Genomic DNA, 23466 nt, shown 5'->3' with positions numbered 1-23466 from the left:
GTAACTATGCACATTTCCCCGCTGTGGGCCGAATAAAGACTGATCTTATCTTATCCTATCTTATTTGTTCAGTGGAATGGAGTTCCACCCAGGGAGCCTCACACCCAGTTTTCCAGGATGGGATCCAGCTCCTCTGTGAAACTGAAGAAGATAAATTACTGAAAGTGTATGAATGAATAGAATTATAATGAATTACACTTGTTATAACTTTATTACAGAATACAGTGGTAAAAAGAAAGTATAGCCAATTAATTGTGGATAATTAAGAGATAAGGATGTCCTGGGTGTTTGAGAGAGTCTCAGTGTACTGTCCTAAAAGATTTGCTAGATAACAGAAAACGTTTAGAAAAATTGCCCCAGATTACTTAATGCCATCTCATCGACTCACCAGCAGATGGAGCAAAGGGATTGTTGGATTTGTTTTACAATTTCTCTGACAGTTAGTGACATGCATTTCTGAGTAAGTATATATTGATATATCAGTGTAAGTAAATAAGTGCATTAAAGTGTATGTGTTAACAATAAGAACAATACAATAATAGTAATGATTTTATTATTACAATAATTAATAACGATAACCAACATAAAACAACAAGAAGAAGAAGAACAAAACATTTCCCGCATCCTCCGGAGAGAAAGAGCTCCTCCTGACCACACTCATCCTCCTCAAGGTGGGAGGAGCTTTATCCTACCACGTGACTTTAATGTCTCACTGATTTTACAATAAATCCAGTGTTACAGTCTAATGTTATGGATCTCACAAGCGACCTCATCTACTGCTGACCATTAGCCTAATGCTAGTTATCGTGCTAGCGACCTAGGCTACTGCTTTAAATTGTAGAATAAAATCCTTAAGCGTGGTCAAGAATTCATTTTATTTCCACAATGAAATATTTACCCTGTTCGTAGGTCACTTTTAACAACCCTGACTACTGGTTTTACACTAAATCATGTTTAGACTACTGATTAATCAGCTCTCACGCTAAAGGGCTTGGTTACAGATGTACACCATCAAGCATTGCAGGCATAACATTATGACCACTGACAGGTGAAGTGAATAACACTGATTATCTCCTCATCATGGCACCTGTTAGTGGGTGGGATATATTAGGCAGCAAGTAAACATTTTGTCCTCAAAGTTGATGTGTTAGAAGCAGGAAAAAATGAGCAAGCGTAAGGATTTGAGCGAGTTTGATAAGGGTCAATTTGTGATGGCTAGACCACTGGAAAAACTGCAGCTCTTGTGGGGTGTTCCCGGTCTGCAGTGGTCAGTGTCTATCAAAGGTGGTCCAAGGAAGGGACAGTAGTGAACCGGCGTCAGGGTCATGGGTAGCCAAGGCTCATTGATGCACGTGGGGAGCGAAGGCTGGCCCGTGTGATCTGATCCAACAGACGAGCTACTGTTGATGAAATTGCTGAAGAAGTTAATGCTGGTTCTGATAGAAAGGTGTCAGAATACACAGTGCATCACAGTTTGTTGTGTATGGGGCTGCATAGCCGCAGACCAGTCAGGGTGCACCGCCGAAAGCGGCAACAATGGGTACGTGAGCATCAGAACTGGACCATGGAGCAATGGAAGAAGGTGGCCTGGTCTGATGAATCATCATGTGGATGGCCGGGTGTGTGTGTGTCACTTACCTGGGGAACACATGGCACCAGGATGCACTATGGGAAGAAGTTTTAATAATAACACAGTATAATATTTTTTATAGATTTGGGGCAGGAGGTTTTAGAGAGTTTAATCAGGTCACATGTACAGTGAATTTACACAATCTTTCTGTTCCTTCACAAGTTAACTAATTATCAAACTCACTGGTTTATTACTAGGAAAGTTTGATATTGTGTAATTGAAGAGTCATAATTCTGAATTAATAATGAATTAATTTATTGCAGACTCTGTGGATATGCTGGGGGAACTAATAGATACTCCCTCTGTCCTCCAGGTATGTTTCAGTTAAATAGTAATATTTTATCTTTATTTGAAACCTGTAGGGCACTTTTGTCTATGTGTGTGTGTGTGTGTGTGTGTGTGTGTGCACGTTAAGGTTGTTGAGCCAATCCTGCAGGTGCTGACCCCCGAACCTCACTACGAACTTTCAGCTGTCATTCAGGTAAACAAATCATTCATTTATTTACTAAAGCTAATGAATGGATTTTACAAGGTTGTTATAACTGTAAAGAATGTTATAATAAATCTGCTATGATAAGAAGCATTTATGATCTTCATGCTCTACATTTCACAGCCGCTCGATGCTGGTGAGCCGGACAGTGCCTGCCGTGATGACCAGTGCGTGTCTGCAGACTCCTCCCTCTCCCAGTCTGGGGTATTCTACAGTGCTGCAGCTGAGATACAAACACACAAACATCCTTCTTTACAAGGTCTAATGTTTAGTTTTCTGTCTCTATTTCCAGTCTGTGGACATCAAGACATACTTCCTGGGGATGATAAGGGGCCCACAGAGTCGTCTTTATTGGTTTAAAAGCACCAAGACATGCAGCTTGAACCGCGTGGTAATCACAGACTTAATTACTCTGAGGAAGAGAATTGACCTTGATGATTATTAGATGCACTCGTTTGTGAAACAGATCTTGAGCTTCAGCTTTTTGTCATTTGCAGGGATTCCCTTATCAAACCACCATAGAGGATTATTTCACTGGCATACAGGTAAGGGATTATTCGTTGTAGCATCACAAAACTCTTGTTAATTGTAGTGACTAATTGTGTTCACTTTAATTTGTTCTCTTAAGGCTGAATCTGGGAGGGTTACCGAATTCATCTCCTGTAACTGAGTGGAGACATCTTTCATTGTGCCACATTATTTTGTGGTAAATTTATTGCACGTCATGAAGTGTATGTTGTAGTTAGTAACTTTTGGAATTTTGTCAGTTGTACTTTTGTCTGCAGTGTCATTATTTTTTTTTCAACAGCAAACCATTACAGCAGTAACCTGCACTTACCTGTATGTGGCTGAAGATGGACAGATGTAGACCTCCACTTCAGAGTATGATCAGAACGACTCTGAGGTCATTCAGAGTTTCAGACCTGATGTGTATCTACATATGCTGCTATTCCTCTGATTCGGATACTGTAAAATGTACTGTGTGAGTTTTAATGATTTGGCTTGCAGGAGAGAGAGGAGTGCCTTAACCCAGAGGAGATGAAGGTGCCCTTTATTTTGTACGATTCTCTTCACTGTTTAATGATGTAACAGTGTATTGTATGTTTAACATACACTAAGCATTTACATCTCTTCTTTCTTAGCTGCCATCTTTTAGACAGAGGGGTGAATGAAATCGGCCTGAAGGTGCCCGCTCTCCGTGAGGTGTTTGCTGTGAGTAAAACCTTTATTCAGCTGCTGTTACTGAGCAGGTAAAGTCCACTCTGCTTTAACTTTTATATTGTGTGCTGTCTTATATTCAGACTCTGCTTCCCAGCATCCAGAACCAGAACTTCTTGTTCGTGGTGGAAAAGAAGATCGTCATGCCACTGGCAGCAGCTAACAAGCAGGTAACTTCAGAATGATGAAAGATTGATCTGATGAAAATACTTTCAGTTACTCAGCCAGAGCCAAAGTGACTGAGATTTTTTCGTTTGCTTTAACAGGATGCAGTTGGTGTGCAGTTGGCCTACGAGGTCCTGATTCGATTCCTGAGGACGCCTTCCATTCAGGAATCAATTAAAGCAGAGCTCTCCTCCTGTGTAAGCTAATAAACGCCTGTGTGAAATGACAGATGTTTACATATAAAAGATTTTGGGAATATAGATAACAGGACTCCGATATGTAAAGCTAATTTATTTTTGTATCTTGTCTCCTCTGTGCAGGACCACCACTACAACTTCCTGGATGTTTGTTATGAGCTGATTTTCTTCAGCTACTTTATAAATGGCTCAACACCTCAGCCAGTAAGTGTCTTATCAGGAGATTCATAAGAAATGCTTGGACTGAGTTTCAGAACATGGTCTATTTGATCTCGTTTTCTTTTTCCATATTTTTTAACCCTGATAAGACATGACATTAATGAAGCTTGTCTTTCTTTCTAATAGTTTAAGGGAGGACTCTTGGAGCGCCTGGTTGAGCTCATCAGCATGTGGGATGTGGACGTGTGGGAGCCTGCAGCAGAGCTGTACTTCACAGTGCTTATTGTAAGTGTTCCAATATCTTCTGATTCCATGATACACAAATTCTCAGGATTGTATCTTAAACTCAGTGACACTATGTTGTATGTGTGTGTAATTTATCAATAGGATCACCTTACACAGCTTGCTGAAGTTCTCTTCTCTCAGCCTCTGGAGCTCTACAGTGACCCAGCAGCCTTAGCCACAGCAGTTCAGCGTCTCCTCAAGCAGCAAGTCCAGCAGATGATGGACATTTTGGAGAAGGTCTTTCCCTTTACCCACTTCATCTTTTCTTCCTTTGTTTCATTTCATGTTCTTTTCTTTCACTTTTTCCTACATTGCTCAGGCTCTTCACACATAAGTATAAATTTATTTTATTTCTGTTTTTGATTCATGTTTGATATATTCTATAACTCTGTGGTCCAAGGTATGCCCGCATGTTTGCGTTCAGTTGCTGCCTCTGCTCTACTGGTCTCATATGCTGAAAGAGATGTTTTTTCACACCCACTTACACTACATGCACCACATCAGGTAGTCACCATCCTCAATAATATTCACAACATATGACCGCACAACGTCGTTCAGGCTATGAAGCCATCCTTTGTACCACACAAAATCTCACTATCAAACCCGTAACGGCCCAAAATAGCCCAGCTATCCTGCTCCACCACCTTGTGCGCTCTTGTTCGGAGGAACAGGTGCCTGATGGCTGGCTGGAACACGACTGTCTGGCTAAGATTTCAGAATCGTCATCTCTGCATGCAGATCTGTCACAACATCCGTTGGAAGGTGGAGCACACATATTTGTAGATGGCTCGTGCTCTAAACCCAATGATAATACCACCTTATGTGGATATTCAGTATGTTCTTTGCCTAACGTTGTACACAAAGCTCACTCTATTTCTTTTCTTTCCACTCAAGCGGCTGAACTTGTTGCGCTAACAAGGGCATGTTGTCTGTTTAAAGATCAAGTTGTAACTATTTATACTGATTTGCGATATGCGTTTGGTGTAGCTCACGATTTTGGTAAGATTTGGCATGCACGTGGTTTTAAAGCTGCAAATGATAAACCCATTTCACATGCTACACTGGTTTCAGATCTTCTAGAGGCCTCAATGTTACCTAAACGTTTAGCTGTTGTCAAGGTCAAGGGTCATGACCCAGGAGATTCTGAAATGGTTCGTGGTAACTCTCTAGCTGATGAAGTAGCAAAATGGGCTGCCAAAGAAGGTATGTCCTCACCTTTTGTACACAAAACAGCCACAGTATTTTCTCTGTTTACACACATTTTGACTACAATAGATATTGACATATCTTTTCTACAAACACAGGCTTCAAAACAAGATCTTTTGTTTTGGTCTTCTGAGAACTGTTGGCCCTCAGATAAGGACGGACTGATTCGCTGTCCTCAGGGCCGTATTGCACTCCCCTGTTCTGTCTTACCATTTCTCGTGCGCCATTATCATGGTATCTCACAGGATATCTCGCACGAAGAGGGGTGATTAGAAACATCAACAAACAATTCTGTATTCTTAATGTCACTAAAACTGCCAAATTGCTACTTGATGCATGTTTGATTTGTGCCAGAGCCAACGTTTAGGGTAAAACTGCCAAACACGATTCGTTACCCCCTCCAGAAGCGCTGTTTCAAGCTTTACAAATTGACTTTACACACATGTCACCTGTGAGAAACCTAAAATATCTTTTGGTGATTGTTGATAAGTTCTCAAAATGCGTTAAAGCTTTACCCTGTGCAAAGGAACATGCAAATACTGTCATTAAGATTTTGGCAAAAGAAATCATACCTAGGTATGGTATCCCACAATCTATTGACAGTGATAACGGTACACTGTTCACATCCAAAGTGACCCAGAAACTTTGTCAGAATCTCAACATTGACTGGAACTTTCATATTCCATACCATTCCCAAAGTTCAGGGATAGTAGAAAGAATGAATAGAACCATTAAAGACAGACTCACTAAGGCGTTATTACAAACCAACAGCCGAAACTGGGTGGATCTCCTGCCCTCAGTTCTTTGTGAAATTCGCATGACGCCACATCCAGAATCCCAACTATCTTCTTTTGAGATAATTATGGGCAGGCCATTTCCAACCCCTTGGACTAAAGGTAATCCTGGTGTTTCCTTTTCAGGTGAACTGGAGGTGATTGTCAGCGATTACACTCAAGCACTAGTTGAAAAATTAAACAGTGTGCATGGTAATGTCTCTGCCTCTCTCCCTCTACCTACAGATCAGCCGACTCACCCTTTTCTCCCAGGTGATGCTGTTTTAGTAAAAAGCCTCAATCCCAGGAAAGTGGGGGAAGCAGCCTTTGGCCATCCAACTAGAATGTTAGCAGTCACACGCACTGCTGTCCTCACTGATTCTCAACCTCCAGTGGATCCACGCCAGCAGGGTGAAACAGTGCCCTGTTCCATTGACAACTAAGAAAGGAGAATAACTGCAGTCAAGCAGCCCTTAGGGGGCCTCATCTCATCTCACCTTTTCACATACACATATAGAAACCTATGTATTAGCTTTCACACATGTCTGATAATCCGACCAGGTCTAGAACTAATAACATTCCTAGACACTGGGTTTGTAGACTCTTTCGTCATTCGAGAACCTGCTCACGTTGTGATCCTGATAGGCTAACTCAGCCATTGCTTAGAAAATAAGTGGAAAAATGTTAATTATACATTTAGTAGGGGCCTTATGCCCCTATGTTAGTAGTTTTACACCTCAGCAGCAGTGTGGTGGAAATTTGGCCTGTGCTTTTTCTTTAGTAGTCGCTCGCAATTTGTCCGACATTCATGATGCATCTTGTTGGGTCTGTCATCACATTGGTACTCGATGGTCGTCATTTCCTTTAGATAATAATACTGCAGTTGAGATCAATAAGAACAGTTCTTTCTGTCTAGTTCCCCCTGATATTGTCTGGCTGCTACAGCTAACTGCTGCTTTTCGCTCAGGACATGACATGACCGATCCAGGGCCTGGCTGTAACTCCAGTCTGAGTACATGTCATGGTTTCCCTGGGGAAGAGTGCACCTCTCCCCCTGATGTATTATTGGGCAATTCTCAGGTATTTATTGTCCCAAAAAAGTTGGGTGACACTTATCTCTGTTCGAATGTTAATGACCAGTTATCCCTCGGCAACTCTGAGTGCAAGACTCGTGTGGATGTGATCGCTTCAGAAGAGGGCTCCAATCCTTTTTGTTTTATTAATGATAAGGATTTCCCTCGATCTAATGATGGTCTCATCACTGGACAGAAATGTCCATTTAGTTTTCTGACAACAACTAACACTGTCTTGTGGGTATGTGGAAGTAAAGCTTATACTAATATACCTCGCCATTGGAATTTCAAAGATTTTACTTCAAGTTGTTGTCAAATAATATAATCTGTAAAACAAATTAATGTATTACATTAGAAAAAAATGCAAAAAAGAAGCATTTTTACTAGTGGTCTCAGACATTTGGATGCTGTTTTTTTTTATTCCTGATAACTTTCATAACATCACCAATGTTATTCAACATATGAGAAAGGCTGTAGCTGATGACTCTTGGTTTGCATGGCTTTTGTAGATTCCTTATTTTGAAGCCAAGTGTATTAATTTAAGTGTGTTCATTTATGACAGAAATGGCCTCAATGTGTCTTAAAATGTCCTTGTTTAGTCTGTGCAGGCAACATTTATAACTGATTCCAGATGTTTTGAGGAAATGCATCTCAAGCTCTGACATACTGCTGTGGCTGAAATTGATTTTTAAGACACTAATGTACATGGAAGTTGCTGGACAAAGCTCAGTCTGATGGTGTGCTTTTAGATCATTTGTGGCATATCTTGCTTCTTGTCATAGATAAATGTGAACTGTCTGAAAATGGAAAAATCGTGTTGGCAGTAGGACTAAAAGGCAACTGTAAGCAAACATTTTGATCAGTGGAGTTCAAATAAAGCTTATCTAACAGTTAGAACAGCTGTCCTGTGTTGTAATTATTTTATTGTTCATATTCTTATTATTAAAATAAGTTAATCATAGTGGACTTTATACTGGACAATGGCAGCACACAGAGCACTTACTCTAAATAAATTATGTTTATTATTATTTTTGTGTGATATGGTGATGGAGTTCTAACTGAAACACTACAAACTAAAATATATCATCCTATCATCACGTACTCTTCCATCCAGCATGTCTAGACAAACATGCGTACACGTGCACACAATCTTGGTATTTCCAATGACCTTCGTATTGGTGTAGATATTTAATGGAACATGCCATTTCAGAGGCTTGTACCAATCACTGTAGTTACATAAAGCTCAGTCTTTACAATATGAAAAGGTAAAAATCATCTTCTGTTGTGACCTAAATCTTTATAAACTACTGTGTTGAGACAGTGTGTAGAATGCATGCACTTGTCAGCCGTAAGTGTGTTTTATATTCTGACTCACATGTCAACAGAAACAGAAGCTGAATAGATTCTGTATGAAGCCTTAAAAATAATCAGACATGATCTTCCATGAGTGCATTCTCTGGACACCAAATAAACCCAGACACACCTCATATATCTGCCCTTTTGATCTGGCAAACGGGTATCGATAGATTTTGAAAAGTGCAGTGTGTGTTACAGTGTGATCATGTATAACAGTGCAGTGTGTGTTACAGTGTGATCATGTATAACAGTGCAGTGTGTGTTACAGTGTGATCATGTATAACAGTGCAGTGTGTGTTACAGTGTGATCATGTATAACAGTGCAGTGTGTGTTACAGTGTGATCATGTATAACAGTGCAGTGTGTGTTACAGTGTGATCATGTATAACAGTGCAGTGTGTGTTACAGTGTGATCATGTATAACAGTGCAGTGTGTGTTACAGTGTGATCATGTATAACAGTGCAGTGTGTGTTACAGTGTGATCATGTATAACAGTGCAGTGTGTGTTACAGTGTGATCATGTATAACAGTGCAGTGTGTGTTACAGTGTGATCATGTATAACAGTGCAGTGTGTGTTACGGTGTGATCATGTATAACAGTGCAGTGTGTTACGGTGTGATCATGTATAACAGTGCAGTGTGTTACAGTGTGATCATGTATAACAGTGCAGTGTGTGTTACAGTGTGATCATGTATAACAGTGCAGTGTGTGTTACAGTGTGATCATGTATAACAGTGCAGTGTGTTACAGTGTGATCATGTATAACAGTGCAGTGTGTGTTACAGTGTGATCATGTATAACAGTGCAGTGTGTGTTACAGTGTGATCATGTATAACAGTTTAGTGTGTTACAGTGTGATCATGTATAACAGTGCAGTGTGTGTTACAGTGTGATCATGTATAACAGTGCAGTGTGTGTTACAGTGTGATCATGTATAACAGTGCAGTGTGTGTTACAGTGTGATCATGTATAACAGTTTAGTGTGTTACAGTGTGATCATGTATAACAGTGCAGTGTGTGTTACAGTGTGATCATGTATAACAGTGCAGTGTGTGTTACAGTGTGATCATGTATAACAGTGCAGTGTGTGTTACAGTGTGATCATGTATAACAGTGCAGTGTGTGTTACAGAGTGATCATGTATAACAGTGCAGTGTGTGTTACAGTGTGATCGTGTATAACAGTGCAGTGTGTGTTACAGTGTGATCATGTATAACAGTGCAGTGTGTGTTACAGTGTGATCATGTATAACAGTGCAGTGTGTGTTACAGTGTGATCGTGTATAACAGTGCAGTGTGTGTTACGGTGTGATCATGTATAACAGTGCAGTGTGTGTTACAGTGTGATCGTGTATAACAGTGCAGTGTGTGTTACAGTGTGATCATGTATAACAGTGCAGTGTGTTACAGTGTGATCATGTATAACAGTGCAGTGTGTGTTACTTTGTGATCATGTATAACAGTGCAGTGTGTGTTACGGTGTGATCATGTATAACAGTGCAGTGTGTGTTACGGTGTGATCATGTATAACAGTGCAGTGTGTTACAGTGTGATCATGTATAACAGTGCAGTGTGTGTTACGGTGTGATCATGTATAACAGTGCAGTGTGTGTTACGGTGTGATCTTGTATAACAGTGCAGTGTGTGTTACGGTGTGATCATGTATAACAGTGCACAGGTATGAATGTGATTCACAGGTTGAATGTCATGTCATCTGCACAGACAGTGTACAATGCACAGTGTGTTCACAGCCTGTGCATATGATTGCAACAGAGCATAGAAATAGAAATCACATTCATTTAACTAACTTTATGTGTGTAATAATCGGGAAACTTCGCTGGGTGAGCGTGCCGAGATATAGAATATATCAGTGCCCTCCAAACAGGACCTGTGCACGCTCCGAGGGAGCATCAAACAGTCTTACTGCCAACTGGGTCATCCCACAGCCCCAACCTCACACAAATTACCCTTTAAGGCCACGCATTGCAGAGGTCAGAGTGTGGTCCTGTCCAGCAGAAAGCAAGACGTACTTCATTGTACTGATTGGAACTGCTACATAAGTATCGTGTTAACTAGGGCATCTACAGCACCTGCTCATATCATAAAGGGTTCTCCAACCTCTATCTGCTGTGCCAGGGATATCTGTAGATGCACCTCGAAGGTATACTTCTCCGGGTACTCAATGTTAAGTGCATAAATGATACCAAAAAGTAAAGCAAATGCATTTGGCAGGTCATCAACATCATCAAGCACAATTTTCTCTTCCAGCACCACAGCTATACTTCTTGTGTTTGGGTTGGTTATTGCCACATCTTCAACAAAACTGAGGATACCTACTTTAAGTCCCTTAGTGCAGGTTTCCTTCTGGACTGTGTCCTACAGAGACAACAAACTAAGGGTCAAAATCAATACAGAACAAAAATAAGAAAAAGAAGAAGTATCTTGCTCAAGGGTACAATCAAGGAAGTTATGTTTTGTGCTGGGACTTGAACACAACCTTCTTATCAGAGACTCAAAGCCATCACTACAGCTAGCTTGCACTGCTTCACTGGAATCTTTAAGTGCCATTAATTCAGTGGGAGAAATAGCTGAATCAATGCAAACTAGTTATGGTGTTGCTCTGGCATGGCTGTAATGGCTCAGTGACAGAAGGCTTGATCAGAAGGTTGTGTTCAAATTCCAGCACACTTCCAAGCAGCACTGGTTGAGTAAGACCCTTATCTTTCAGCTTAGTTGTATCCTACATCAGTCAAATGAACAAGTGTGCTGGGTTATGTGTCATTTTATGCAACATTAAGATATTACAGCACTTTACTGACGACCCAAATTGCCAGTCAGCTGCTGTAAAGTTTAGAGCGTTTTGGTTTCTTATGTTCACTAATCATTAAAATATTTAATACACTTACATTGTTTGTTTTAAGGCGAGTCGTTTGGGTTGTAGAAATTTGAGAAAGGATAGCATTCTCACAAACTTCTCCACAGGCCAGCCATGTTAGACATGACGGATAAGATAAAAAATATTACCAGATACGTTCTCAGTAGATTGCCCTCCTTTTCTCTCAGAAACAAGGGAAGGCCACAAAGTGCTGCAGATTTGCGTGTGATTATCCTGTGTGTCAGGATAGCAGTGGTCTAAAACACAAACAGGAAGCAGGAAAAACATGGACAAAGTAAATGGCTTTTACTACAACTAGCATTTGTAGTATGCAGTTATGTTTTTTAAAACCTCAAAATTTGAAGTAAACTGATGTTGTTACCCGTTCATCAAGTCTGTCTAGGAGTATTTGAGTTTCTCCTCCCAAGGCTCCACTTCTTGATCTATAGAGCTTTATCAATCGTGGTGCAAGTGAGTCCAAGTAACTAAGAAAGATCTGCCTGAGATCAACTCCAGTAACTCTGTAGAATTCTGCATATATCTGCAAAAAATATAAATAGTTCAAATTCACTACCCTAATGTTATGTTTGGGGATGAAAACATCCACTAAAATAAACTGCTGTAAAAATATATCAGATGATATATTTTGATGGATATTTTTTTACTTTTTATCACAGTCTTGGACATGTCAAAGATTATTAACAACATTAGCTTTGATGCATTTTTAGTTGTTTTTTTTTGCAGCATCTGATTAAATTTTTCTCCCTAATTTACTGTTGGTGGCTGTTTTTGCCTTCCATTATAACCACATTTTTTGACTGCACAGCCATGACACTATATAATCATGCATTCTTGATTGTTGCTGGTTTTCCCTGTTGGGAAAGAGGTACAATTTGTGATTTTTACTGTTGATGACCAAGTGGCACCATTAACCCTTTAGATAGGCCTGTGCAAAGAAAGCTTAGTTTCTGGCTTTTTGTGTGTGTGTGTGTGTGTGTGCGTGCGTGCGTGCGTGTGTGTGTGTGTGTGTGTGAGAGAGAGAAATTGGTACAGAATACACCTCTGACATTGCTCTAATTCAATGCCCTGCCCGTATAAGACAGTGGTAGTGCAATCTAAGATAGCTGATGGCTTAGTGGTATCGTGTTTCTGCAGAAGTTTTCATTACATTGAAGGCACGCTTGAAAACTTCAAGTTATAACTACAGATAAGCTCTTATAGTGTTTGGATAATTAATACAGTACAGTATAACAAATAGACTTGCAACAAGTGGAGATGAGCAAGGTAAGCACTATTTGTATATACACTATAATGCCAAAAGTTTTGGGACATCTACCTTTACATGAACTTTAATGACATGAAACTTTAATGAAATCCTTAAGGTTTAATATGGAGTTGGCCCGCTCTTTGCAGCTATAACAGCTGCAACTCTTCTAGGAAGGCTTTCCACAAGGTTTAGGAGTGTATTTATGGGAATCTTTGACCATTGCTCTAGCAGCGCATTTGTGAGGTCAGGCACTGATGTTGGATGAGAAGGCCTGGCTCACAGTCTTCGCTCTCAAGTTCAAGGCTCCGCCAGTCAAGTTCCTCCACACCAAACTCGCTCATCCATGTCTTTATGAACCTTGCTTTGTGCACTGGTGCACAGTCATCTTGGAACAGGAAGAGGTCATCCCCAAACTGATCCCACAAAGTTGGGAAAATACAATTGTCCAAAATGTCTTGGTATGCTGAAGCATTAAGAGTTCTGTTGGAACTCAGAGCCCCCTCCGAGTGGACATATCACAGGGTGGAATTTTGTCTGTATCTATTACTCTTAGCTTTCCCAATAACCTCCACAATCTATAAAACTTAGCCGAAATAAAAGAGATCTCAGTCAACAGATGAGAAGAAGCGGGTTTCTTTATTCAGTCATGCAGTCAACACCATGCATATCTGAAGAGAGCAGCTGGTCTCTCCAACCCCGAAAAAGTCCCCTCTACTTATACCCCAGGCGCCCCGGGGCGCCTCCTTTTCTCTAATTTAAATATTTCCAGCAATTTCCCATTATATTCAGTGTATGGCTACTTTAGTCCCTCCTTCCTTAGTTTGCATACGTTTTCCCAGTTCCCATTATTTTCGCATTTGTCCCGATACCGCCCCTAAATTGATACCATCCTCCCCTCGATGACGTCAATTTTCCTCCTCACCAGTTCCCCTTATTTTTAGGCTAAGTCAACCATTTTTTATAAAAATTGGCGCTTACTTATAGGCGCCACTTCCTTATTGACTTCATTTGACCATCACCTCTCAAAGGTGCTTCCTCGGCTCATCCTGACCTCGCGCGTTGCCCTCCACAACAATGTGTAAGTACCTTGCTCTCTTCCTCTATGTCATGATGACTTTTCTCTCTACCTACTTGATCTAAGTTTTTTTTGTTTTACTAATTTTAAACTAAGCTGTGCCATTAAGCTGCCTCATATCCTTTTCCCTTTTCATCACTGTTGGTTGCTAGTATTCCTATGCTGTTGTCTCCTCTACCTGCCTGTCACTGTCATGTCACAGTGACCTGGCCTACTTCCCACACTGTGTTCCTCCTACCTTAGTACACGCTCTCTTTTGCTGACTACATAGTCACACAATATGCACTTCACTCATCTTCACTCATTTCCCATTACTTTTTCCTAGCTCAGTCAGCCCGCCGCGCTATCTTCCGGAGAAGTCCCAGGGGTGCTCTGCGACGCTATCGCCAGTATCAGCTATCCTGTTTGGCCATTGAACTTACTGGTTTCCTGGAGCACCTATCTGAATCCTCTATTCCTGAGTCTCCTTACCTTGCCCACCATATCGTGAGAGATACCGTCTATTTTGATCAGAGCACCCAATTTCACCCCACAACCTGTGATCAGTCTACTCAGACCTTCTACTGGCATTGGACACGCACCACCTCTCACGGCGTCCAGACTGAGGATTTCCCTGTTGAGATTTCCTCTAATGATTCTTCCTCTGACTCCTCTTCATTTCCTAATTCCCCTGACCTTCCCCAGCTTTCTCCTGAATTTGTGCCCATGCCTTACAGTGTTCATGATATTCCTCAGTCTTCTCCTGACTATTCACCCCCAACTTCTCCCACTGATTACTCTCCAACTTCTCCTCAGGATCCCGAGATTCCGTCTTCTACAACTGACCCTCCGGTCCCACTGATCCCATTGGATAGGCTGGCTGACTGAGTTGTAACTCCTAATGTTTCAATAAATCTCTCCTCTTTTCTGTTCCTTCAGTCCCAGTGTGGTTATTACGCTAGCATGCTGCCAATAATAATTCTGCATGTTTATTATAAAGACTATGAGACTCTATCTGATTATTATAGCTATTATTAATCAGAGTTAACTACTTACTGCGTAATAAATGGCTAAATTATTCTTGATAGATACACACTACTCTTTAGGCAGAATATTGCTAAGTCAGAGCTTAGAGCATTGAGTACATTAGCACTTAAGCTACTTTTTAAGGCTAGGTATATAATTCAAAGCTGGGTATATTATATTTTTCTCCGACAGTTCTTTTCACTGGAACTAAGGGGTCAAGCCCAACCCCTGAAAAACAACACCTGAATTGAATGATTTGGAGGGGTGTCCAAAAAAAACTTTTGGCAATATAGCAATATAGTATATTTAAGGAATTGGTGAGGAGCTGCTTTAAGACTGACCCTTCTGGACAATCTCAGTGAGTAGATATTGTGCAGGATATTTTGTTGTTAATGAAAGAAGAGACATTAATTAATAAAGAAGAGAACGATTGACTGTTTCTACACTGAGAATGTAAATGGAAAAGCTCAGAAATCCATAACCTTCTCTTATTTATGTCTCGAAAATAATAAGCACTGGGTTGGGATACTGTTACCATGGCAACAAAAACGTATGCTGTTCAGGAAATGGCAAAATTTTATGTACAAATATTTTTCTTGTTATTGTACAAGTAAAACAAGATTCAGTTATTAAAGCACAGCATGCACTTTTTATCCATTTATAGTTACATTTAGTCTTGTGGAATGTGAAGTTTATGCCTGTTATTGCTTATGTTACAGCAGTTACAAACTGCTCACCAACGCATGTCTTTAGACAGGAAGAAGAAACCCTGGAGAACCCGGAGGAAACCCCCGAAGCACCGGGAGAACATGCAAACTCCACATACACACAGCAAAGTTGGGAATAATCTAATATATATTCAACTATATTACATATTGTGTTACGCATAATCCAAATATGAATGCTATTATAATACGAAAGAGATACCAGCCTGATATGACATTTTGCAGCTTGGCCAGGCCCTCATCTCTCTCCATCTCCTGATGTCGCACATCTCCACCGATAACATCTGGGCACACAGATAAGACAAAGGTTGCAGTATTTTGTACACATTTCATCGATTCGCATGTTCATTGACGTTCACAGAAAAGGTTACTGATGACATCATTTTGGGCGACGTACAGCATTAATTCCCTGCTGAATGCTGAAGGGCTAGGAGTGCTTCTAGAAAGTTCTCTTTATTGAATAACACCAAGAAAAATTTGTTGTTTATTCTAAAATCTATTAACACACACACACACATACAGACACACACAGACACCTTTACACACAGACACACACACACCTTTACACACAGACACACACACACACACCTTTACACACAGACACACACACACCTTTACACACAGACACACACACACACACACACCTTTACACACTGACAGCTGCATTGCTGATTTCTATTTTTCAAAATAAATCATTCAAATTTATCATAAGTGTGTCTTCATGCTGTATTTCCTCTGTTATTGTAACCTTTATAACAGCAGTAAACATCTCTCACTCTTTCTCGATCTCTCTCTCTCTTGCTCTCTCTCTCTTTCTTTCTCTCTTTCTCTAGCTCTCATGCTCTCTCTCTCTCTCTTGCTATCTCTCTCGCTCTCTTTTCCCCTTTTGTATAATTTGAGAATTTGTGGTTAGCCTGTCTATTTTATCTTTCTCTTCTCTTCCCAAAGCATTATGGGAAAACCATAACAGGGTAAATAACCCACCTCGTTCACATTCATTACTCCTGGGACATTACTCCAGGGAACAACGTAGTGGACATCAGCGTGCCGCCCACCACAGACGGGCAAAAGAGCAGCAAACTGCAGAAACCTGTAACCATGACGACCAACCATCACCCCTAACCCCACCAAGCCCTCACCACACTCCGCACTACACTCATCTCCCGTTTTCTCTCTATGTGTCGTGCCGCTGACGTTCCATTTATTTGTGTAATATATATTTTTCCTTTTGATAGCTTCTCAACTCACGTATGCGCACATACCGAGACAGACACTCGTACACACACATATTTCTGACGTGAAATAAAATTTTACAATATAAACGCTGGTGACGTCTGTTTGCTTAATGTGTTGGAAATAATGGCCTTCTTTCTGAACCAATGAGCTGAAGAAATCTAGTGGGCCTTATGAAGATTAAAATCATTCTGCTAGAGCAGAGATGCCCAAACTATCTGTACATACTAGCCATACTATCTGAGAAAAGAGGGAGGGGGAGGGGGAGGGGGGATGCCTTTGACACAGATCGTCATTTCTAATTTAACATAAAATTTTTGTTTGTTTTATTGTTGACCTACAAAAGAGTAAACTGAAATGAAATGTGAATTAATCAGATTTTTTTTATGTACATGCGCAATTCAAGGTGCAGCGCCACGTGCTTTGCAACAATCGCCATCAATCAATGAGCTGCTTGACAAACTTCAATTCGAGCAGAGCGTGCTGCTACGTCCTTCATCAGCACAAGAAAGCGCCACACGGGTCAGTTATCAGATTTCTGCTCTAATTGCTAAATGTGGAAGAGCATTCGCTACTGGAGAGTTCGTCAAAGAATGTCTTGAAATGAATTAATGAATTAAAGTGGGAGAAGATGGCTGGCATTACAACTGATGGAGCGTCAGCAATGGTAGAGAGGAAATCTGGCCTTGCTACTTTGGCGTTTCAGAAAGTCAGTGAATGTGGAGGAAAAGTATGTTTTTATTGTAATAAGTTCATTGAACTACAAAACTTTAGCTTCTGTCATTTTCACAGGGAGAAAAATATTTGTCTCATGACATAAAGGATCGGACCAATTCTACAGTATCTAGTATGTGTCACGTGTGTTAAGAGCCAACATGCCTCAAGGCATCATTAATCTCTAAGGTTAACACAGTATGACTGTCTTAATTATAACATGAAAGCACACATCTGGCTGCCCTAAACATTTCTGGTTAGTTGCGATGATGTAAATATGAATTTAAGTTCATAAGTTCATTCTTATATTTAAGAATATAAATTTAAGGGATGTGAAAAACTCAATTGGAAAGATATATACAAAAGAGAACATTAAAATGACATACTGTGAATTATCCTTCGATTGTTATCGGACTGGAAGATCATCAGTCATTACAGAGGTGCAATTATGCTGTTCAGAGTCTTTAAACAAAGAAAAATAGGAATTTTTAAGGGAAAATGTCGGTCTGCCTCACTGCACTGTGTGAAATAAGAGTCTACTGAGAGTGGATCCAGTTACTGTCCTTTTAAACACGTCACTAAGATGAACAAATCTATTTTAGGATACATTGAGTAGACCATTTTTGTAACTTGGTGCTGAGTGTCTTTTTAAACAACCTTGAATTAATGTGAAAGAAGGTTGTACAACGTTGTTCCATTTACTTTGTACTTGAATGTTTCATCACGCAAGCTGTTTTTTTCTCTGTACAAATCAGTATGCTGACCAAAAACCATCAGTCATGAGCAGAAATCTTCTTAGCTTGTTTATTGAAGATGCAGGACAACCACCTAGTAATGCATTACACAATGCATTACAGTCTGGAGGTCACTGTTGAGCTACTAGTAATAGTACATCCTTTTAAATGCAAGCTGAACTCTGAGAGCTTCTGTGTACTGGTTTTTGGACCAATAAGTAATATCTCTGTCTTATCTGGATTTAGTAATAGAAAATTATCGATCATCCAATCATTTATATTTTTGACACACCGAGTTAATCTAGACAATGTAGATATTTCATCTGGTTTAGAAGAGATATATAAGTGGGTATAACAATGGAAACTAATCCCATGTCTTCTAATGATGTTACCCAAGGGAAGCATGTATATTGAAAAAAGCAGAGGTCCCAAAACTGACCCTTGCGGGACCCTGTATTTCACTGCCATTACACCGGACAGTTCTCCATTTAGATCTACAAAATGCTATCGATCAGACAGGTAGGATCTAAATCATTTTAATGCCTGTCCCTGAATACCCATGTGATTTTGTAAGTGATCTATGAGGATATTATGATCTATAGTGTCGAATGCAGCACTAAGATCAAGTAAGACTAATATTGAGATGCAGCCTTGGTCCTAAGCTAAAAACAAGTCATTTGTGAATTTAACTAGCGCAGTTTCTGTACTATGATGGGGCCTGAATCCTGACTGAAATTCTTTAAAGATATTGTTTTCCTGTAAGAAGGAGCATAATTGAGCAGACACCACCTCTTCTAATATTTTAGATATAAACGGAAGGTTTGAAATCGGTCTGTAATTTGTTATTTCATTAGGGTCTAGTTTAGGTTTCTTAAGAAGAGGCTTAATGACTGCCAACTTGAGTGGTTTAGGGACATGACCTAAATATAGCGAAGAATGAATAATGTTTAGAAGAGGCTCTCCAGCTGTATGTATCACTTCTTTTAGTAATCTAGTTGGAATCGGGTCTAACAAACACGTTGTTGATTTAGCCGTGCTGACAAGTTCATACAGCTCTTCCTGTCCTATACCCGTAAAGCATTGTAGCTCTAGATGTGGAGCTTTAGGCTGGACTGGATCACAGGATGCTGTCAGAGGTTGAACATCCATTATTTTGTTCCTGATACTATCAATTTTTTCAGTGCAGAAATTCACAAAGTCCTCACTACTAAACTGTGATGGAATACTCTCTCTGGATATCTGATGTTTTGTTAGTCTAGCCACTGTACTAAATAAGAATCTGGGATTGTTTTGGTTTATTGCTATCAGTTTGCTCAGATGCTTGGCCCTAGCAGCTTTTAGAGACTGTCTATAGCCGGACATACAGTCTTTATACACAATTCTAAAAACTTCTAATTTAGTTTATCTCCACTTTCGCTCGAGGTTACGGGTTGCTCTCTTGAGGGCATGAGTATGACTATTGTACCATGGTGCAGGTGTCTTTAATCTCCGACCTTTTTTAATCGGATGGGGGCAACAGTGCCTAGAGTGCTGGTAAAAATAGTGCCTATGCTTTTAGTAACTTCATCTCGATCATCTGTATTTAGGGGTCTAGTAAGAAGTTGAGACAGTTCCAGCAGGTTACTCGTGAATCTGCCTTTGGTGGTCAGATTAATATTTCTACCAAATCAGTAACATAGGGAGACATGGCTAATATGTTCTACAGGTAGAGTGTACACTAAGAGGCAGTGGTGGACCATCAGGGCCAACAAGGCCTTCTCTGCTGGCCTAAACAGCAGTGATCTGAATCACTGACTTGCATTTTAATATATTTAATATATTTTTCCATTAATGTGTATTTAATTATTACCAATAGTCTATTCTCTACATTTCATAGCTTTTCTCTTGGTTGCGCTGCTTCCAGTAGTGTATATTTATGATAAGAGTATTTATCCAATCATAATTCAGCCAGTGGCTGACATCATGTGTTGCCAGGGTGAAAGAAATCTGCCTTAAGGCCTTCAGAATCAATAGTGCAGGCGTCCGTAGCTTAAAATAAGTGGCAATGAAATTGTTACATTAACCAAACAGATTTCGAGTTGGCGTCACTGGGGCCATCCAGCAGGCATACGATTACGTCAGCAATTTCCCGTCCTTTGATTGGATAATTGGAGTAGTCAGAGGCAGCAAACCGCACAAAACCGCACACTAAATAAAATATATATATTTTAACTCACAGTGGCTGACAGAGGAGAAGAAATCGATTTAGTTGCAGACATCCTTACAAATGCATTTTCAAGGTGGAGTGTAATAAAATTGACTATTCCTTGTGAGGTGTGAAATACTGTAGACTAATTTTGTTTTTACTTTGCTATTTAACGGTTGATTAGTATCTATTGCCATGGTGTCATAATGATGGTATAGAGGTGGATTCATTCAGGAAGGACACCAGTGAAGGCCTAGGTGTGAAATACATGGCCCGCCACTGCTAAAAGGTGATGGTCTGTGATATCATGGCTTTGAGGTAGAATATCTATAACAGTGACATCTGTTCCATGTGATATAATTAAATCTAGCGTATGATTAAAACGATGAGTTGGTCTAGTAATGTTTTGTTTAACCCCAAAGGAATTTAGTTAATCCAAAAATGCGAGTCCAAAAGCATTAGCATCGTCTACATGAGTGTTAAAGTCTCCTACAATCAACACTTAATCAATAGGTCTGAGAGTAGATGTGCAAACTCTTTAAGAAAAACAACGTAGGGCCCCGGGGTCTATACACGGTGGCCAGAGCGAGATATAGCAGGGAATTATTATGTGTGTCAGTGAGTGCAACATTAAGGATAAGCACTTTGATTGAGTTAAACCTGGGTCCTGTTTTTCTGAGTAACAGTAAGAAAATTGTTATAGATAGTTGCAACACCACCTCCACGACCAGTCTGACGGGGCTCATGCTTATAGAAATATCCTGACGGAATAGACTCATTCAGACCAATTTAGTCATTTGGTCTAAGCCAGGTTTCAGTAAGGCAGAGTGCATCAAGACTATAATCTGATATCATTTTATTAACAATAAGTGTTTTAGGTGGAAGGGATCTAATGTTGAGAAGCACAAACATTAGAAATAGTTTTTGGATGCTTATTTGGCCTTTTTCTGGTTTTATGGTGATTATATAATTTCTGAGAGCTTTTAACAAATTTATTCTTTGATCTCACTATTCGAGGAACAGACACAGTTTCTATAGGACGAGCTTTGTGTGCACTTGTATCAGTATGGTGAGTTGAACCCTAGCTATTATAATTGTGATCTGAGGTATGACTTACCAGTCAGATGGTGCGTAGTGTCCTGGAAATGTTGTGCGAGAGGACTGCTGCTCCAACTCTGCTAGGGTGCAGGCCATTAGTATGGTAGAGCCTAGGATGCTCCCAAAAAACATTCCAGTTATCAACAAAGGGTAATTTCTGATCTTCACACTATGACTGTAACCATTCATTAAAAGCAAATAGCCTACTGAACCTCTCGATTCCTCACTGGAACGTGGGCAGTGGTCCTTACACAGTGATCCTCGTCATGGGTGATGTTCTGCGTACCTTCTCAACCAGGCTCCTGAAGTCGTTCTCCAGGATCTCTGATTTGTTTCATGCCACGAATTTACCTGGGACAGGTGAGCGTCAGTCCGTGACGATTCCAACGTGGCTTTCCGCTGTCGCACCTGGGCCTGCTTCACCTGTAGGTGGAAAAAAAAATGTCTGGCCAATTTCCATTGACCTCTCTCACCAACAGTGTTTCTGCCTGCAGAACTGATGCTCACTAGTTTGTTTTTCTTCACCAATCTATGTAAACTCTGGAGACAGTTGGATGTGAAAATCTCAGATCAGCAGTTACTCAAATTTCTCGATCCAGCCGGGTTGGCACTAACAATCATGCCACAGTCCGAATGAATGAGTTCACATTTTTTCATCTTTAAGATGAACGTTAAGCTCGTGACCCGTGATCTGATCTCCATTATGTTTATGCACTGCACTGAGGCCACATGATGGACACCTGCACGAGTGTGTACAGGTGTTCCTAAAATACGTGCAGGCAGAGTGTATGTATATTGAGCAGGTTGCGACGAGTGTGAGATTTGGGTGATCTGGCTCGCGCCCTCACCGCTGTCCGTGCAGCAGGTGGCGCACGCCAGCGCCCTTTTTAAAAGCCCAGCGAGTACGGAGGCAGCGCGTGACACCGGCAATTGTGCCGCGGCTGCTCGGGCTCGCCCGTAACGCAAATCGGCGGCGAGGAAAACGCGTGACAGATCGACGCCCTCTTTTTCAACGAGGTGCCAAGAGTGGCGCGGCGTCGCGAGCGAGGAGTTTGGCGCGTGCACGCTGAGCAGAGAGCGGCGGAGAGTTTTTTTGCTGCTGTCCGAAAGGTTACCGAAGTGCAGCCAAAGAAAGAAAGAGGAGGGGGAACAGGAGAGAAACTCCACACAGGATGTTCAGTATGCATCTGTCCCGTTTTTACCGTCGAGGTTTAACGGGTTTAGTTTAAAAAGTCGCGTTTGGACCTCAACCGATCAGGCTCTCTGCTCCTCTCGCGGTAATTCCGGCTGTTTAATTGGGACGCATCCGGACGCAGCTCGAGGGATCCAGGAGTCTCTGCGGTTTCTGCAGTTCCCTCACTGTCAAGGGGGCAATGAGAATTCCTGTCTTTTTGCATTGACAACGAAATGGGGTGAGTGAAGTGTGTGTGTGTGTGTGTGTGTGTATTGTGTGTGTATTGTGTGTGTATTGTGTGTGTGTGTGTGTGTGTACTAGTGCCTCAGGCGGGAGAAAATCTGTATCTAGGCAGATTGTTACAACTTGTTGTTGCTGTACATTATTCGTCTTCTAAAAAGTCACTACAGTCATCTACATACAGACTGTACATTACAGTCACTGTGCCAAAATGCAGTTTTTGCTTCTCAGAGTGTAGCTGTGTGAGTGTGTGTGTGTGTGTGTGTGAGTGTGTGTGTGTGTGAGTGTGTGTGTGTGTGAGTGTGTGTGTGAGTGTGTGTGAGTGAGTGTGTGTGTGTGTGAGTGTGTGAGTGAGAGAGACCTTTAGTTTTATTCAGTAAAGGATGCACAATGCATCAAGGATATCCCTGTATGGAAATATCAATACTATGTTTGTTTTTGTTTTATTCAACCACTTTTATTGAAAATTTTGTTTTTTTCAGCACTTTGCCTGACACTTGTTGACTTGCTGTTGCAGTTGTAATATGGGATTTTTATGACAATCAATGATAATAATAATAATAATAATAATAATAATAAAAAATCTCA

At 40.6% G+C, this 23466-nt stretch overlaps 1 long non-coding RNA gene across 1 annotated transcript; it reads right to left on the bottom strand.

Moving 5' to 3' along the window:
- Positions 1-11535: 11535 nt before the first annotated feature.
- Positions 11536-21851, bottom strand: LOC131371226 (uncharacterized). Its single transcript, XR_009207516.1, has 3 exons — positions 21484-21851; positions 11811-11969; positions 11536-11685 (listed from the first exon to the last, which is right to left on the bottom strand). It is a non-coding gene; the product is annotated as an uncharacterized LOC131371226 (long non-coding RNA).
- Positions 21852-23466: the final 1615 nt, after the last annotated feature.

This window comes from Hemibagrus wyckioides, linkage group LG20 (assembly GCF_019097595.1).
Source record: "Hemibagrus wyckioides isolate EC202008001 linkage group LG20, SWU_Hwy_1.0, whole genome shotgun sequence".
Taxonomy (NCBI): domain Eukaryota; kingdom Metazoa; phylum Chordata; class Actinopteri; order Siluriformes; family Bagridae; genus Hemibagrus; species Hemibagrus wyckioides.
The sequence above is the reverse complement of the archived record's forward strand: the minus strand, read 5'-3'. Positions and strand labels throughout refer to the sequence as shown.